Raw genomic sequence first — 17,084 nt, forward strand, 5'->3', positions numbered from 1 at the left:
GATATCCTTGACCTATTTTATTGGTTAATGTGATCAATTTATGACGTCAGCACTTTTAGACGTCATCCAGTATATGCGGCGGCAAAGATAAGCAAGATAACAAGCATGCAAAATCTATATTTTAATAGATAGACAGATGGACAGACAGACCGACAGACAGACACAGATAGATAGATAGATAGATAGATAGATAGATAGATAGATAGATAGGCAGACAGACCGAAGTGCGTAAAAAAATTGGCTCTGAATAAAAACATGTTACATATTTTTGACAGTATTGTTGCTTTGATATTCCGGTCGAATACGGATAGTAAAGAGTGTGGGAGAAACTGCGTATTCAACAGTTGGTTTGCCTTCTCGCTAATAATCATCTGGTTACTTGTGATAAACGCCGTTCTAAATTTAACCTGAATGTCAGTAAATACTGCGTAAGAGAATTAAAATAAAATAAAATGTGAATTATACGCCGTATTAACTTGTATGGGGATATAGCTCAGTGGTAGAGCATTCGACTGCGGATTGAGAGGTCCCCGGTTCAAACCCGGGTGCCCCCTACAGACTTTTTTTGCAGTATATTCTTTTATTTGAAACAGATGTACATTTTTGTCCCTCTGACTGTCTATCTGTCTATCTTTCTATCTGTCTACGATACTATTTGAAGTGACTCTTTTTACCTGACCAGAAGTGATGAAAATTGACCTTTCTATTTTTATTTTTTAATGCATTTTATGCAAATTATGTCAAACGATTCATGAGCCGTTGGAAATAAATGATAAATCCTCTTGGATAAACGTGTAGTCCTGCACCAAGCTCTGAACCCTATGTTACTACATTTTTTATTCTAATTTTTTATTCATTTAATATATAATAAAAATACAATAAATAAAATAAAGTAAAACTTTGCCATAGTTATATCGATGTCCGACACGAAACCCCATGATATTATTGTAAAAAAACAAAGATTATTGATTCTTTAAAACCAAGGCATTTCGGGTGAAAACATTTTTACTTACTTACCTGTCATGTCAAAAGTAGTATAAAGTCCAACAATTGGGATCAAATGATCCAGTAAAAATAGAATTTATGGAATTATCTAGTTTTATCATATGTTTGAATGTGGAGGAGTTGGTCAACCAATTCAGCACGACAAATTGATTTATCTTTCTTAATTTAAATTAACTTAAACTAAGGGTCTGCTATTTTAAAACAAAAAAAAATCAGAATCTAATTGTGGCTGATTTTTGTGAAAAATATATCAAGCACATATTCTACTTTTAATTCTTTTAGAATTTATACTAATTTCGACGTGGCATGTAAGTATGTAATAATGTTTTCACCTGAAATGTGTTGATTTAAAAGATCATCTATCCACACAGGCCACAAAACATCGTTATTAACACTGAACTATTTTGTTTCGTGTTGTTGTTTTTTTATCTAATTAGTCGAAGTACCCGTCTTTATCTGGTTTCTCAATTTTTCTTAAATTTTATAGTCAACATTAAAAGTTGGGAACTTTTATGTAATACCCGCAGGAGGAGCGCCCAACTTTGTAAAGTCGTAAAATACGCTTAAATATGATGTTTTAATTTGTCCAGATTTCGTACATATTATTATAGGTTCGTGATTTCGTGCATATTATTATATGTTTGCGATTTCGTACATATTATTATAGGTTCGTGATTTCGTACATATTATTATAGGTTCGTTATTTCGTACATATTATTATAGGTTCGTGATTTCGTACATATTATTATAGGTTCGTGATTTCGTACATATTATTATAGGTTCGTAATTTCGTGCATATTATTATAGGTTCGTGATTTCGTACATATTATTATAGGTTCGTGATTTCGTACATATTATTATAGGTTCGTGATTTCGTACATATTATTATAGGTTCGTGATTTCGTACATATTATTATAGGTGCGTGATTTCGTACATATTATTATAGGTTCGTGATTTCGTACATATTATTATAGGTTCGTGATTTCGTGCATATTATTATAGGTTCGTGATTTCGTACATATTATTATAGGTTCGTGATTTCGTACATATTATTATAGGTTCGTGATTTCAAAAGTAAAAAAAAGTATGTGGGTGTCATCAGCTAGAATGGAAACCGTAAGAAAAACTGTAGTATTCAAAGCTGGTGACGTTACCACTGTATTAACGTTACACGCATATGAACTGATTAAAAATAAACTAAGATGAATGTACAAAATGTATAAAAAAAATTTCAATTTTGACTCATTTTTTACCACTTAAGACTTTTTTAACCGGCTAAATACCGGTCCATAAAAAGTCCAATCATTTGAGTCCCCTAGCGCTGCCCTGCGACTTTTAGTTTCGGAATTGATGAAGTTTGAAAATATGGAGACAGGCAGACTGACAGCCAAACATAGTGAGTTTTATAAATAAGATTTCGTCGATTATTTTTAACATTATTCAGGTATGTGGTGATGATGAGCGATATGTCTATGAAATATCTGCAAAATAGTTTGGCTTTATAATGACATGAGTTACCTTTCCTTTTGAATTGCCAGGAGGATTACTGCCCTTGAATATAGCGAGTCGCGTCATTACGATGCGAGTCTTCTAAGCTAAAACAAACCTGTGTATTATCTCAATGTTTGTAGTGACCCAAACTTTAACAAACATCCTTAAATGGTATATGTGTTTTTTTTTTAACTTTCTGCGTCAATCTTAAAGTTGTTCGACTGTTTGATATAACAAATAAAACTAAATGGACATAAGTAAAAAAAAAATAATAATAATAATAACATTGTTATAAATGTAAAATTATATCAGTGAAACTTTATTAAATATTTTTTATGCTTTTTGAATTTAAAAAAAGGTCAAATGTTTTCTCTAAAAAGTCAACAATAATACGTCAACCACGTACAATAATCTATATACTTATAAAACTCAAATTACCTTGTAACGGGTGTTGTATCCCAACATCTGGTTTACGATTTCCGGTTGCGCATGCGTACATTAACATAAACCCATAACAGCGTAAACAAATAAACACAAATCGCTGGACCGGTTTCATTCGAACAAACGGATGTCCTTAGAAAAGCGAATATCTTAAATTTATTGAATAAAAAACTTCAAGATATGGGAAGTAAACGCAAATAATCGACCTGTTTCTATATATACGATATATTATATACTAAATAATCAACGCGACGATAAAACGTATTGTTTTACTGTGTACGTTTTCAGCGTCCCAATTTTTTCGCTTTTAAATTATCCAAATAAATAATTGTTAATACTTTCTGCTTTTTTTACATCGTTCATTTCCGTATTACATTTAAGTTATTTTAACGCAATTTTCTTACAAATTAATCTACTTTAACCCGTTGACAACTATAAGAGTATTTTACAATGGCGATTTATCCACTGCCTTTCATTTTTTTAATTTATTCTCCATTTTTTAATACACCTTTCTTAAAACCATTCATACATTTTCCTCTACACTATCGACATAAATAAATAACCCCGAAAATATGTTTTTATTGCGTTACAAATAAATAATCAACGCGACAATAAAACGTATTGTTTTACTGTGCACCTTTTCAGCGTCCCAATTGTTTTTTTTTCGCGTTTAAATTAAAAGACGTATCAACATTTGAATTTTAAGTATTATGATATTTGTTCAGTGCACATTTACCTATAAGTATGGCAACTCACTTCAATGGCTGTAAGGTTATTTTTTTTTCAAAAATAAACAATTATAAACAGAACGACTCATAGAAATCTATCTATATCCTTTTTTATTTTAATATACTTTCATAGAAATGTTTCTGTTATGTGACAAAAACTATTTTCTTTACGTCACAAGTGTTACGCTCATAGATTAATTCCATAGCTAATATAACATACTGACCCAACGGGTCACGGGTAGTATAGTTTGATATAAATTCTGGACATTTTTTAACATTGATTTCAAGAATTTTTTCCTACGCACGCTTTATCTCTCTCTATCTATATAAATAAAATAAACTCATTTTCACCTCTGAGTTTGACCTTAATAGAACTGAAAATGAAGCCCTTTCATGCGAATGTAATATGCACGGACTGCAGCACAATATCTCTGGCGTTTTATAGGCGAATTACCTATCCGCTTTCTTCGATAATCTTAAATCCCTATATTTATTTCTGCTGAGAGTTCACGGCCAAAATCTGTTACAATTAATGGAAGTGGTAAAATCTGTTCTCTCTATTACATTCATACTCCCCCCGCGACCACTTAACACCATTGCGGATACGTCCACGGGGTAATTCACGAGGAAACAACGGTTTGAGCTCTTAGTTGCTTAAAAAAATGGACTGGCATTTTACCGTCGAGTGAAACGCAACTTCCGATTACAGCTAATGCCATTTTTTAATTTCTTTTTTTTATCTTTTTTCCTTTTTTTTTGGGGGGGGGGGGTGCGAGTCGGAGGGTTACATAAACGAAACGCAGTAACCTTGGATTCCAGGTTTTAAAACAAACTCTAACAGTCACCGCGAGCGTTCTTCACATGTTGAAACTATTACTCGATTTAAAATTTTATTTACTGTATTTTTCCTTCTGTTATGTTGGCAGTGACTTCTTACGTGATACTAGAGGGGAGAGCTTACTTCTTATTTTCGGATTAGTTTCTTATTCATTATTTATTTCTATACATTGGATTTCTGGGAGTTTCATTAGCCCAATTACTACTACGCGACAAGGTATCAAATGCCGAATCATTCACAAAATGCAAAATATCTGGCATTGAATCATTCCTTATTCAATCGCAGTTGCGGTGGGCTGGTCATGTATTGAGGATGCCCGATGACAGAATTCCAAAAATTGCGATGTACAGTCAATTTGAGGATGGTAAAAGAATTGTCGGACGTCCTTGGCTTAGGTACAAGGACAAGTTGAAAAGTAACTTGTCTGCAGTGAACATACCATACAGGAGTCTTGAAGATGAGGTGAATGACCGAAAAGGATGGAGATCAAGGTGTTTTGAAGGTCTCCAGAGGTTTCAATCTGAAAGCTTAAGGCAACTGAAAGGAAAAAGAGTAAGAGCAAAACGACTAGCAGCCGCACCAATAGCTGCAGCGTTAAATCCACATTCATGTTATATTTGTGGCCTTGTTTGCAAGTCCCTTGCTGGACTAAAAAGTCATCAGAGGCAAAAGCATAAATGAGTTTTAGAAATATGGGTTGTCCGAACCTCATACGTCGAAATCGACAGGAAAGTCCATCACCATCATATATATATATAGATAGATAGATAGATAGATAGATAGATAGATAGATATATAGATAAAGAGAGAGATGGATATATATATATATATATATATAGAGAGAGAGAGAGAGAGATGAAGAGAGAGATGGATATATATATATAAAGAGAGAGAGAGAGAAAGTGAGTGAGAGAGAGTGAATGAGAGCGAGAAGGAAAGAGAGAAAGTTGTATTAAATAAATTAATAACATTAATTATTATAAGAATTGAAGATCAACCATGATTTAACATACGATCGTTTCATAGATGCTTAAGATTTAATCTTCGTACTTTATATCAATTCTATGCGCTTTTTACAACAGATCGCAAATAAAAAGCAAAGCTATGCTTATTCTAAATGAGCTTTTTTTGGAATACTTACAATATTGGAGTGTTGAAAGTCAATAGTATATACTTGCTTCGCATTAAACTGGAAATGGTTGCTTTTATCAGCCATGGTTACTTCAGTTAAGTTTAACATTTTACTTTAACTCATGCATACATACCTACGCAAAAAAGCACACACACACGCACACACACACACACACACATATATATATATATATATATATATATATATATATATATATATATATATATATATACATATATGTTTATAGGAAAATATTCTTATTCATTTGTCATCTTATATTTACACCAATGCTTTAGTTTCTAAAGTTCGATGTAACTACAGAGCATATACAAATAAATGACAAAAGGTCTACATTCCAAATTTCAAGATGTTATCCATCTTACTTTTTATTTCTTTAAGCATGTTCAAATGTTCAATTCTTAACAGCAATTGTTTCGTATTGCAGAACCATTCATGTAATTATTAGGTCAATTATACCAATTTGCCAGAATTTTGTGCAACCACAACTATGAAAATGAGAATAACAGTACAAAAGATTCCAATAACAAATCTAACATATAAAATGCTATATGTCTGTGTGTCTCCATATTTTCAAACTCTATCTCCTCCGAAACTAAAAGTTGCAGAGCGGTGCTAGGTGTCTCAAATAATTGGATTTTCTATGGACCCATTTTTATTGTTAACGGTTGAAATAGTTTTAGGGGGTAAAAAAGGGGTCAAAATTAAAAAAAAAATCGTTACACATTTTGTACATTGATCTTTGCTTATTTTTAATTTTTGATCAGTTCATATGCGTGCCATGTTGGTACAGTGGTAACGTCACCAACTTTGAATGCTATCGTTTTGCTTTCGGTTTCAATTCTAGCTGAGGGCACCCAAATACATTTTTTTTTTTAATTTTGAAATCACGACTCTATAAAAATATATATGAAATCTGGACATATTAAACTATCATTAAAGCGTATTTTACGCCCCCCCGCTCTCGCTAGTCTAATTTATTCCGCAGTCATGCATAAGAAGAATAGAAACTGATGAACTTTAAAAGAAAATAAAGGAATATGGGTATATTTTCAAATCCTAAAATCGGAAGAGAAGTTGCAATTTTATTTCCTTTAATTACCCCATCTTTGAATTATATATATATATATATATACGATTTATTTTTTATTACCGTATCTTTCTGTTAAGTTACATTATCGTTTCAGCTACCCGGCCGTTTTTTGGCCGTCTGTAGCTTCCAAGCTACAGACGGCCAAAAAAAAAACGGCCGGGTAACTGAAACAATAATGTAACTAAACAGAAAGATACGGTAATAAAAAATAAAGCGCATGTTTGCTCAACAACAGTATTGAGCACTTTCTTCAGTTTTTATTAATTACCATTTCTACTATATATATATTCACTCTTTTTGTTTTTAAGTAATATCTTTGACTTACTTGTTGTTTCATCAAATACTTTTGCATGCAAAATCCGATCCCGCATTTTGCTAATTCCTACCCTCTGATGAGAAGGAAAGTATTTCTTCGAAACTCCGCGGATTAAGGACTATCCATTTATCTAGTGTTTCCTTTTCAGATTAAATATGTTTTTAACTCATTTCAAAGTGTTTTTTAACATGTTCTATTAACTGTTTGCTCGTGTATATATATATATATATATATATATATATATATATATATATATATATATATATATAATGAATACTCCGTCGATTTCCACGTATAAGGTCCACCAGAACAACTAAGGTGTTCGGAAATCCACGCATGTTTTTTTTTTATTGTGGTGAAACCTTTATGTAGAACTATCCATGCTTTTTGTTACAACTGCTAATCTCAGCCAATGTAAATGCAATGACTGTCACAAGAGAGAGCAGACAATGGACGTCAGGTTTTACATCAGAGTTTTACTTTTTCCTGGATACATGTCTTAACGGAGACTGATGGTATATATCCCCCAGTGAATTATACGCGATACGAGACACCAATCTTAGAAATTTCTATGCTTTGGCCCAGTAATGCAACACACACACACACACACACACACACACACACACACACACACATATATACATTTATCTTCTTATATCGTAAATTGAAAAAATAACAAGAACGTTGTGTCCACTTTACACAATATTTTATTGCTGCAAATTTCATTCAAACACATGTTCTAGGCTCATTTATTTGTTTGTGGATTATTATCTTCATCTTCATAGTTGTTGTTTCACCACGTTTCGGCCAACTCACCCTTTGGCCTTCTTCAGGTGGTTAACAGCGTCGAAATAGGAATGCTGAGTCTCTTAACTGTAATTACTGCCTTCCATAGTTGTTGTTGTTTCACAACGTTCTCAATAACTTTTAATTCTAATAAAAACTCAAATTACTCATCTCAAAGGATTCTAATGAAAAATAATATATGCCATTCGGTACGGACCGACAATGGAAGACAATATAAAAACGAAAACTTAAATTTATAAGACCAAATTATTCAACCTTGTTCACCCTTCGAGGCCCATGGCGGAGTAGATAGACACGTTGGTTCTCTACGGTTTCCATGTGGGCATTGGCTGAAGATAGCGGTTTCAATCCTATCCAAAGCAGGTTTGAGGATTATTTGGCTGAAAATGTGGAGTGACAAAAACCATGGAAGGCAATAATTACTGGTGATACAGTTACAAGACTCAGCATTCTTATCTCGTCGCGGTTAATAACCCGAAGAAGGCCAGAGGATGCGTTCACCGAAAGTGTTAGACCACAATTATGAAATTGATGAAAACAGTTCAAAAATAATTAAATAAATACACAAATTACTCATTACGAAAGATTCCAATAAAATATCTAACATATAAAAGGCTAAATGTCTGTCTGTTTGTTCCCATATTCTCAATCTCTATATCTTTCGAAACTAAAACTCGCAGAGCGATGCTAGGGACCTAAACTGATTGGATTTTTTACGGGCCTATTTTTATTGGATTTTAGCCGATTAAAATAGTTTTAAGGGGTAAAATAGGGATCAAAATTTAAAAAAATCGTTATACGATTTGTACATCGATCTCAGATTATCTTTAAGTTTGTAATTTTCAATCAGTTCATTCTAGCTTATAGCACCCAAATACTTTTTTTACTTTTGAAATTATTATTCTACAAAACTATTTATGAAATCTGGACTAATTAAAAAATATTTAAGTGTATTTTACTCCCGGGCAAAGGCGGGTGCCCTCTCCTCGCTAGTCTAATTTATAAAACTCACTATGTCCGTCTTGCTGTCTGTATCCATATTTTCAAACGCTATCTCTACCGAAACTAAAAGTCGCAGAGCGGCGTCAGGGACCTCAAATGATTGGATTTTTATACACCGTTAATTTATGGATCTTTTGCCGGTAAAAATAGTTTGTAAGAGTCAAAATTGAATAATTTGTTATACATTTTGTACAATTATGTTACTTTATTTTTAGTCAGTTCATATGCATAAAACGTTGGTACAGTGGTATCACTACCAGCTTTGAATGCAATAGTTTCGATTCCAGCTTCTGGCACCTAAACACTTTTTACTTTTGGAATAAACAATAATATATTCGAAATCTAAAGAAATGAAAATATATTAAAGCATATTTTATGACCGAGCCCCCCACTCGCTAGTAATATATAATGATCTGGACTATTTTTTAGTCCAAAAGTCACTTCTAGCCAGTGTTTTCATATGTTTGAAGGGGTTACTTCATTAGAGTGTAAATGTCAATTGGAGTAATTTTATATAAAAACTAGCATTTAACCTGGCGTTGCTCGGGTGTTTGGAGGTGTATGTTGAGCAAAAAAAAAAAGAAAAAAGAAAAAAAGCGGTCATCTTTTTAAAAATTTGACCCCTATTATGACCCTTTAAAATTTATTGTTTTGGGCTCAAATCAAGTTATTAAGTTACATCCATGTCCAAGGAAACTATATCTAAAATTTCAATTGTTTATACCCAAAATTTGCGGAGGAGTTTGGTAGAGTTCTCAAAGGTCAAGCCGGTAGACTTTGATCCCTTAACAGCCAAATTTCTGTCCGAAAACCGACCAGAAAGATTTTTCCAAATCTCAGTACACTCTATGTTAAATTTCGAGTCTGTAGACTTATAATTGACAGAGTTATTGCGTAGGGAAATGTACACAGACACACATAGACACACACACACACAGACACGTTCACTTTTATAGATATATAGGTAGATAAGTCTATGTTATTATCGTATGTTATAGAAAATTGTTTAGAAATAATTCATTAATAATAAACATTTTCAAAAATGTGCAGGTCACATAGAGGCGTAAAAAACACGTACATACATGTTCACAGGTGTACAACAAGTACTCATGGACTTATTTATGTCGAAATTACGTTTCACAAAATATAAAAATGATTAGAGACAATCAAGAGTTAGGAAGAAAAAAATATCGAAATTATATTTTAAAGGTTTAGAACAATAATACAGACATATATTGTTGTTTTTTGTTCGGAACTCGAGATAACTGGATTAGGAAGCCGTATTTTAATTTTTAAGCTGCAAAGTCGTCAAAAGGACTCGATAAATGGAAATTTATTCTTTACGTTTTGTAGAATATAATTTTCTTTTAATTTAAATCAATTTTAGAAAAAGCAAAACTGTTACATAGGATACAAAAAATAAAAATGTCTTTACATCAAAATTAGAAAGCTTTAGTATTTTTAAGGAATTATTTTAAAATAGCGGTTGGTACCCGACGTTTCCCGGGTGTTTGGAGGTGTGTGTTAAAAAGAAGTGTAAAAGAAAAAAAAGTTTTGGTCGGAAGGTCGGATTGAACCCAAAAGCATTCACGAAAGGGGAAAAAAGCCAGTCACCTAACAATCTGGGCCAGTGAGAGGAACTTTTAAGGGCGTTATATGAAGGTTTCTGAAGCGAAATAAACAAGTAAGAGGAAGTCTGACCTATTTTTGCGCGGACATACACAAGAAGAAGCGAAAATACACACACACACACACACACATACACACATTTTCCCTTTTCTATTTATAGATTCCCCCTCCCCTGGTTTAGCTAATATATGACGGGAGTAAATTTTCTATAAATGCAAACAGCGGACTTTATCTCGTAAACGAAATAAACTGGTAATGATTTATGTTGAATTTGTTCTGTTAGTGAAAGAAATAAAACTTTAATTGCCTCCCCCCTGGCAAGCAAAAGGACCCAAATATGTTTAATGTTATTTTTATCTGTCTGTTTTATGCGCGTAAATGGAGAGAATTAATGGCAAAAAATGGGGGGAAATGTAAATGTTTAGAAATCATTTGTAGGTGTTTCGGGCCCAAGAAAAAGGGAGAAAAAGAAAAAATTAAGGTATTCCTGCATAATTTGACCCGAATTCTCGTGAATTCCCGTCAAGCATTGATCGGGCGAGACCGGCAATCATCGGTGTCAGCCGCAGACTACCGGAAAAAACAAAACAAACAAACCCAACGACCTGAGGAGAATACGAATGGGGGGGGGCAAAACTTGCCGTGTAAAATGCAACTATGTTTATTTCATTTTAATTTTTTTATTGTTTTTTTTCTGCAATAAAAATCCATGAAACAAAACTGGAAAAAATACAAATGGAAAAAAAATAATAACACCAGAAAACTGACCGTATTTAATAAACATATGGTTAATAGTTATTTTTTTTATTGTTGGTTTGTTTTCTGAAAAAAAAATATTTTTGAACCGTATAATTGTTAGGTGCAATTGTTTTCTTTTTTGTATTGTTTTCTTTATTGCCGCTTTTTACCAATTGGAATGTCGTCTGATTTCATATCGGTAGCGTAGTAGTAATTGGGCTAAGTAGTAGACAAGGATTTTTGTGTCTAGTCGAATACCCCTTTCGTTCCACAAGCGATGGCGAAGATTTCCAAAGGCAGAAGTGGCCTTAGCAATCCTGTTGACAATTTCATCATCAAGAGAACCGCCCTGGTTCACCTTGCTACCAAGGTAAGGAAAGGACTTGACATAATTGATATGACCGTCGACTTTCAGCTTGCGCGCAGGAAATATATATATATATATATATATATATATATATATATATGTGTGTGTGTGTGTGTGTGTGTGTGTGTGTGTGTGTGTGTGTGTGTGTGTGTGTGTGTGTGTGTGTGTGTGTGCTTATGAACAAGGATTAAAATCGACATGTATTGTATTAAAAGCAGAGGTGGAGAAACTTAAAAACTCGACGACGTTTCGCCCATTTAGTGAAGGCTTTTTCAAGAGTAAAAATGTTAATTCACGAGAAGGTTAGTTAATTAGGGGCATATATATAAAGAGGTGGGGGAAGATCGCCATATGTATTTCCAAGTAAATAAAGAAATTATATATAAATACATGAATTATATTACTATTGATTTTTTAAAAATTAGATTTTCACCGTTGTCTAAATTATTTTCTTGAATTATTATGCTGGATAGATATGGAGAGATGCCAAAGGAACATTTTTCTTTCCAGATAAGTAATGAAAATTATAATCGAAAAAATCTTATTAAAGAATGAAGTCCGATTTTGACCACTTCTCGCATTTTTATATAACCTAACACCACAAATGTTTTCAGAATTTTATCACCGTTCGAGCAAAAAGACCCAGCCTATAAGATCAACTTTTGAGTATTTTTAAGAAGGGTTTTTTTAGAACACAATTACACAATTAAATTAGACTTTTGTACGTTTAACTTTAATGCAGGTGATTATTGAAAAACAATTCAATAAAATTTAACTTCTTCAAAATGCTATGGTACGCTTTAAATAATATGTAAACTGTATTGTCTTTTAGCGCTAGTGGATTTATTTAAAAAATCCCCATTAGCCTATATAGGAAGACCTTAATTTCAGAAAACGTATTTACTTGCTAAGAAAACAATATGAAATTATATAAGAAAAGAAATACGCAAATATTTCTGATCGGCATCTACAATGTAATCCAGAGGTAACGATATCGTAATTTAGTTTGTTCATATAGCATTTTAATTAAGAAGAATTTACGTTAGGCTTTTTTGTGGACATTTTTGTTTCTGAAAGTGTAGCGTGAGTTTGTAAAATGGCCTTTTTGGCCTTTTTTCTCGAAGCAGTTGGCATCAAACATTTGTTTTGTGTAGCACCCCTGTCGCAAAGCACACACATTCAAGCGAAAGCGTTTACGCGAAGGAAAATGTGCTAGTAAACAACTTAAGTTTATGTGAAAATTTTGTTAACTCTGGCGTTACACGGTGTTTGTAATAGACCGAAATTTTAGAATGAAGGTTTATGTCTGAGTAGTCAATGAATTTTTTGTTGTTATCAGAAGTCAACTGGAAAGGGGCCATTCATTATTTTTGCAGCAATTGAGTCGTAAAAGAACGATAAAAGCACGCAATTACAAAACAAAATAATTACGGTAAAATCACGGTATTATATATATATATATATATATATATATATATATATATATATATATATATATATATATATATACAGTAAAACTCCTTTTATTGTAACTTCCTCTGAAGTTGGACTTCCTCTCATTTGGACTTCCTTTCATTTGGACTTCTTCTAAACCACGACTTTCTCTAAACTTGAACTGTCTCGTCGTTGAAATTGTATTAGCATATTTGATACGGAGTTGCAATAAAACTGTTTAATGGTTTAGTCAGATATTGCGCAGAAATGTTAATATTGGTACTATGTAATTTATGTAGATTAGCTATTGATAATTAATTTACACTAACTGTAATTTTTTTTCAGATTGCTATATTTAAAATAGTGTAAAACAACCCATCACAATGGCTTGCAACTCTAAAACAAAACAAGTGACACTGACTTTACTACGAAAACGTCAAATTATAGAAAACGTTGATACTAGAGTTGAAAATGGCGTTATATTGAGAGATTATAAGATTAGAAGAAGTACATAAAAAAGAAAAAGGAGGAAATAATGAAGGCTGATCCTTTCTCTTCAAATAAAAGACATGTCAAAAGAAGGACTTTTCGCAGATCAAAGCAAGTTAAATTCGATCGAATATTGTATGAGTGGTTTGTAGCAAAACGGAATGAAGGTGTAGCAATATCTGGGCCCATGTTAATTGCTAAAGCAAAATCTCTTAAGGAAGAGTTGAATATCGCAGACGATATGAGATTCAGTGAAGGCTGGCTTAGGAGCTTTAAGAGTAGACATGATATAAGACAATTAAGAATGTCAGGCGAACAACTGTCTGCTGATACACACGCAGCATCAAATTATTGTGACAGATTCAAGATTATGGTTTAACACCAGAGGATGTTTACAACGCTGATGAAAATGGCGTAAATCGGAAATGCTTGCCTACAAAAACATTAGCCGGATCCGAGGAGCAGAAAATAAAAGGATTCAAATTAAATAAAGAAAGACTAACAGTGATGTTATGCGCTAATGCTTCTGGAACTCATAAACTTAAGCTTCTTGTCATCGGCAAATCAAAGTGTCCCCAAGCATTGAAAGGAGTTTCGCCTTTGCCAGTATCCTGTTATTCTTCACGAAATGGATGAATCAACAGTCGTTTAAAAATGTTTTTTGCAAGATTTTGTGCCAGTTGTCCAGGGGCGTTTTCTTGAATTAGGTAAACCTGATTCAAAATGCTCGCTTCTGTTGGACAATTGTAGAGCACATCCTCCTGAGTCAGAACGAGTGTCATCTTGCGAGAATAGTTTTGTATGCTACTTACCACCTAATGTGACTTCTCTCATCCAACCTATGGATTAAGGGATTATTTGGAACTTAAAATGTTTTTACAGAAATGATTTCGTGGTGAATATGATAAATAGTACCGTGAGTATAAATGATTTTCAATTCCATTTTACTATCAAAGATGCCATATTTTCTCTCGCAAGTGCATGGAATCAAGTTCGAGCAAGCACATTAACAAAGGCATGGGGTAAATTATGCCCAGCGCCAAAGGCTTCTGAACTGAAAGAATCAGAGAATACATCTGGTCTAGAAAACATTCTTGAAACCAAACGGTTACCGACCAACCACGCTGTTCTTAAATCACTTAATGCAAATGATGTTGAAATGTGGGTGCAACAAGATGAGGAAACTACTGATCAATATCCTGAAGGCAGTAATGGTGATGAAAATAGCGACAGCTCCCATTCTCTTGACTCTAATGTAAATAACCTAGAACACTTTGATGAAGTAATATCATGGGATGATGCAGAAAAGTCTATGGAGATGGTTATAAAATTTCTAGAATAAAGTCTTTACTTTAATGACAACTATGTTTTGCAAGCAATGTCACTCCGAAGAGATATAATCATAAAGAAGCTACAGAACCAAGAACTTGTAGATTTTCGTGATCGGTTACCGAATACAATGGCAGCTCAATCGATGAAAATAGAAACTGCAATGAGACTCATTCAATGAATAAATTTTTTAAAAAAACTGTATTTCACATTAATATATGATTTCTGTAGATGATAACTTAGGTAATAAATACCTAACAAGCAGATTAAATTTATTTTCAATGTTTTTGTTCCTGGTACTAATATTTAACAATTCTTACTTGCAATATATCGTAAACTCAACTTAATATATACTTTAAGTATCATATAGCAATGAATTTCATTTACTATTTCTTAAATATATAAATGTAAAGTTGGTTCGTTCTAAACGAATAAAACCATATTTCTACGTTACCAATTTATTTAAAATTTTCAGACAACCCATTTTTAGAGTCGAGGTATGTTTTTATGTTAGTAAAATAAATTTACCTCGCGAATTATTAAAATTAAAATATTAAATAAAATAAATATATTTTTTTAACCGTTACTGCAAATCTGTTCTGTTGATAAAACTGAACTTCCGGTTCGATTCATTTCACAGCCACGAATTGACGAAAGATTTCATTTTCTGTTAACTCGATAAGTAAAAAAAAACGAAAAAAAAACATATTTCATTTGTTTATCTTCAAAATTTTTTAATTTACACATCTTTTCTTTATTATATAAGGCCAAAAAAAGTTTGTCGCTTGCTTTTTGAGTTTTTTTTTTTTTTAGTTTTCGATATAAGATTCGTTGGTAAAGTACAGTTTTTTTTTGTCCGCGCTATTTTGTAAATCGTATTTCCAGGTTTAATTAGTTTTATATGTTTTTTTATTCAATTGTAAGGTTAAAATATTCCCTCCCCTCCCCATGTTAAGAATGGCTTTTAAAATAATAACATTATTATTTAAACACGGATTACTCTCTGCAATAGTACTGTACTTTCACCTAACAATTTAATAAACAAAAAATGGTACTTTTGAAGAGAAGATACCGTGCTGAAATATCGCTATTAAAAAAACATAATTCATTTGTTTATCTTCGAAATTTTTTAATTTACACATTTTTTCTTTATTATATAAGGCCAAAAAAAAAGTTTGTCGCTTGCTTTTTTAGTTTTTTTTTTTTTTGTTTTTCGATATAAGATTCGTTGGTAAAGTACAGTTTTTTTGTTTTTTTTTTGTCCGCGCTATTTTTTAAATCGTATTTCCAGGTTTAATTAGTTTTATACGTTTTTTATTCAATTGTAATACACCCTCCCCTCCCCATGTTAAGAATGACTTTTTAAATAATAACGTTATTATTTCAACACGGATCACTCTCTTCATGAGTATTGTACTTTCACCTCACAATTTAATAAACACAACATGGTACTTATGCAGAGCAGGTACCGTGCTGAAATAACGCTATTAAGAAAGCTATTCTTAACATGGGAAAGGGAGAGTGTTCTGTAACTATTTTATATTTTCACCTAACAGTTTAATAAACAAAAGATAGTACTTATGCAGAGAAGCTACCGTGCTGAAATAATACCGTTATTTAGAAAGCTATTCTTAACATGGGGAGGGAGTTTTGCATCTATTCTAAAATATGAATGCTTTTCGTTCACTTATTGATCCGTGCTGAAATAATAACTTTATTATTTAAAAAGCCATTCTTAACATGGGGAGAAGAGGGTGTTTTGTAACTATTCTGGACTTTCACCTAACAATTTAATAAACAAAAATTAAACTTAAGCAGACAAGGAACAGTACAGAAGCATTAACATTATTTAGAATACAATTGAATAAAAAAAACTTTAATTAAACTTGGAAATACGATTTAAAAATAGTACGGATCGGTAAGTGCATTAGCCCCATAAATTTGTCTAATTCTTAATTTCTTTCGGTTTGCAGATTCGTTTTTAGTACACTGAAATCTACAATAAAATATTTCGTTATATACGAACATGAGACGGGCCTTAAAGTAAATAATACCGGATTTTTGGGGCAGATTTGCCATTTAGTTGTATATCCTCAAACCAGGTAATCACTAAAAGGGACTCTTAAAAGTCGTTACCTGTATCGAGAAAAATTTTAAAACCACTGATTATATGTCAGCCTACGTCACAGTAACATATATTGAGTGAGTTCCTAACAGTATTTTGTA

The 17,084-nt window shown here is 32.4% G+C and overlaps 1 non-coding gene across 1 annotated transcript; it reads left to right on the forward strand.

The window, feature by feature from the left end:
• The first annotated feature begins 482 nt into the window (after positions 1-482).
• Trnar-gcg (transfer RNA arginine (anticodon GCG)) lies at positions 483-554 on the forward strand. Its single transcript has one exon. It is a non-coding gene; the product is annotated as a tRNA-Arg (tRNA).
• The last annotated feature ends 16,530 nt before the right edge of the window (positions 555-17,084 follow it).

Source organism: Euprymna scolopes, chromosome 16 (genome assembly GCF_053919585.1).
Source record: "Euprymna scolopes isolate OS-2025 chromosome 16, ASM5391958v1, whole genome shotgun sequence".
Taxonomy (NCBI): domain Eukaryota; kingdom Metazoa; phylum Mollusca; class Cephalopoda; order Sepiida; family Sepiolidae; genus Euprymna; species Euprymna scolopes.